We start from the raw sequence: 3,666 nt of genomic DNA, 5'->3' as shown, positions 1-3,666 counted from the left end.
ATATCAATTGGCCGCCTCGGAGCTGCCATCCAGAGACGATTGATGCTTTAAAACACGAAATCGAAGTTGCCATTAATGAAATTGGAGCCCAAACAATCGAAAATATGCTTAAAAATTGGGTTGATCGAATGGCCTACTGCAAAGCCAGTCGTGGCAATCATTTGAACGATATTATTTTTCATTCATAAATGACAATGTTCAATCTTCAAAATAAAAAAAAAAGTTTGAAAAAATATTGATTAGCTTTTTTTTATGGCCGATTCAAAAAGCAAATTTTACATGGCCCACCCTATATTTTCCTCTTTGTTTACTGAAGGCTAATACACTGCCTACATTTTTTTTAATTTAGCTTTTAATTCCTAATCCTGATTTTTTTTCGAACTTAGCTTTTAATTCCAAAATCTGCTTTTTTAGTTTTTTTTTAACATAGCGTTTAATCCCTAATTCTGGTTTTTTATTTTTTATTTTCTAATTTAGCTTTTAATTTCTAGTTCTGCTGTTATATTTTTTTTTTTTGTAATTCAGCTTTTAATTCCGAACTCTGCTTTTTTAGTGTTTTTTTTTAATTTAGCGTTTAATTCCTAATTTTTTTTAATATTTTTTAATTTAGCTTTCCTTATTCTGATTTTAAATTTTTTTAATTTAGCTTTTAATTCCTAAATCTACTACCGGGCACCCTGTATAACCAGTCTTTTCATCCATTTACTAGAGCGTCTCTTAATTTTCTTTAATATCTAATATAAATTTCCGTCATCGCTTCGCCGTTAATAAAATAAAAGGCGTGTGACTTCCTCTGAACGGTTTTCATTTGTTCATTCCATGTTAAACTTCCACGCCCACTTCTTCTACAGCAGAAAAAGTTGCGAAACAAATGTTGCTAGCGAACAGACATTCTGCCGCAATTCATAATAAAATCTTCATTTTATTAACTTTAGTCCTAGAGCTGGTGCATCCATATCCGAGGGATTATAGCTTTAAGTAAAAATTTTCCCGAAGAAACCGAAATCCGCAAAACAATTATTATAAAATTTTGCAAAAATATGTTTTTGGCCATCTATGATAGGTAATCATACTTAAGTAAAGTGTAAGAAGAGGAAAATTCGATTTTTATGATATTCTTCGTTGGTTTTGCTAGTAAGAAATCATTGTACATAAAGCACAAAAGTAAAATTAGGAAACTGCACATTAATAACAATTCTAAGTTTTTTTCAAGGACAGCAATAATGCGAGCAACAAACCCGATAGACGGACTCCCCGAATTCACCGAACTCACCGACCGATTTTACATACAGATTTGGTGGTCTGGTAATCAGAAACATATTTGCGCCTAATAACTTTGATGCAGGTGAAAAACATCAAAAAAGCTTAAAATTGCATCCATAAAAAATTAGATGTCTTCAATCAAAAAAGAAAAAAATCTTGCTAAGTTAGTGGGAAATTTATACTTAACTAATGTTTCGAGGACTTTAAGCTATACAATTAATGTCACCACAAAACAAAACTAAGTTTTCTTATTTATAATTTTTATTTCTGCTGCATTGTGCGTGAATATAACGTTTTCTTTATTGTATTATAGTTTTTGGTGGCGATCAAAAAATTCACTGGCCCGAATATGCCCGTTTTGCTTTCGAAACGTTCTGCGTACGTTCTAGTTGGCAAAATTAAGGTAAGGTCAAAAAAGTTAAATAAAAGTGCGTTATTTGCGTAGTTGGCTGCCGAACTGCTTATATTAGAAGCTTAGAAGCACTAATCAACTGAAAAAAAACTTTCGCTGGCAGCTGTGACGCCGCTTAAGTGTTGCCGGTAGCCTTGGCCCACACGTGTTAGGGAATACAAAACATAACAAAAACACAAACGCCTACAATGCCTTTGCGTCTTTTGCTGCCTCACATTTCCAGCATTTAGCTTAATTATTAGCACTCAAGTGCACACAGCTGCGGGCCATTCAGGTAATTTCAAATTTGATTCAGTTTTGTGTACCCCTTCCGTTACTACTACACTGGACAACAGAATTCAACACTTTTTTTTGAAAATAGTAAGATTGAGCCAATCGTATGCTCTCGTTAATTCAGGAAGTAGGGGAAGGGCAAAGAAGATCATACTGAGTCAATTTACTGGATTCATCGCAACCAAAATCAATGATAACCTTCTTCCACCTAAATCAATTTAAAGATTTTATTGAATTAAATAAAAATAATTTTAGGACCATCACAAGAATTCTAATAGGACATTGTAGATTGAATTATCATCTCACAAACCTGGAAATGTACTCCAATGGCACTTGTAGGCTCTGTAAGGAGACACAGATGCATAAGGGAGACAAACACCTGGATAAACATATTTTACCAAAGGAGAAAATAAGCCCAATAAAATAGGACAAATGCAAAATTTATTGGACAAGGAGCAGCGGACTCTGACTCTGAATACATGAAGGGGCACAATATATTTCTTAGGTCGCAGTGCTGAATCTCTGTTTTAATAATATTCATAATAATCAAGTTAAACAACTAAAAATTAAAACTAATTGTGAGAACCTTGACACTAGCTCCGAAAAAGTGGGAATTTAAGCCTAAAATTCAATGTCAGTAGATAAAATATATAAAGATAGGTGCCGGAATTTCTTGACTAACATAGTTGACTAACAATAGTTATCCCATTTATCAGGAAAAGGGTTCTACATATACCCACCATAGGAATAAATGGAATAGACGTACCTCTAAAGGAAGAGGTTAAATATCTAGGAAATATCTTGGATAAAACATTCACTTAAGAGATCCACCTTAACTCAGTAATAAAAAAGGCAACGAAAAACCTTTGGACAACAAAAAACTCTTGGATAAATACTGGGATCTGAACCCTAAAATGACCTTCTGGATTTACACCCAAATGGTAAGACCTATCGTACTATATGGGGCTTTGGTTGGTGGGTTAAAACAAATCAAACTACTGCTATATCAAAACTGTGTAAACTACAAAGGCTGGCGTGCCTAAGCATAACAGGAGCCATGAGAACTACCCCAACTGCTGGCATGGAAGCGCTTTTAAATTTAAAGAGGATAGTGGCTTCCAAGCACTCTCTTTTTATATGAAAGAAAAACTTATACCAAGAGATCTTACCTGACACCTCAATACCTTGAACAGGATTCAACAGGTAATATGCATAATCCAGGCGAATGACCACATGAAATCCGGACTAAATTTTATAAAGAGATCCAAGGTTATCTTCCAGTCTAGGAAAGAATCGAACACCAATTCTGGCCATTCATAAGGGGGTCTCACTGATTTGGGTACCAAGACATCAGGGGCACGAAGGAAACGAGGAAGCAGACTTTTATGCCAAAAAAGGGCTACTTATTGGACCAACCCCTTTTTTCGGCTTTAACAAAAATAATATAAAACAGGAAACCCAAAAATAGATCCAAACTAAAATCAGGAAGCACTAGAATGACACAAGCGGCCTTAATCACTCCAAAAAGTTCTTGAACTTCAATGCCAACGGAGCAAAATCTGCTCTAACCCTAGATAAAAAGGGCCTGGGATTCCTCTGTGGAGCACTTACAGATTAAACACTTTAACACAATAGGGTTATCTAGTACAAGATTATGCAGGTTGTGCTGTGATGAAGAGGAGTCTATAGAACACTTAATCACCAACTGTGAGGCATTA

The sequence above is a fragment of the Anastrepha obliqua genome, chromosome 3 (assembly GCF_027943255.1).
Source record: "Anastrepha obliqua isolate idAnaObli1 chromosome 3, idAnaObli1_1.0, whole genome shotgun sequence".
In the NCBI taxonomy this organism is placed as follows: domain Eukaryota; kingdom Metazoa; phylum Arthropoda; class Insecta; order Diptera; family Tephritidae; genus Anastrepha; species Anastrepha obliqua.
This window is presented reverse-complemented; position numbering follows the sequence as displayed.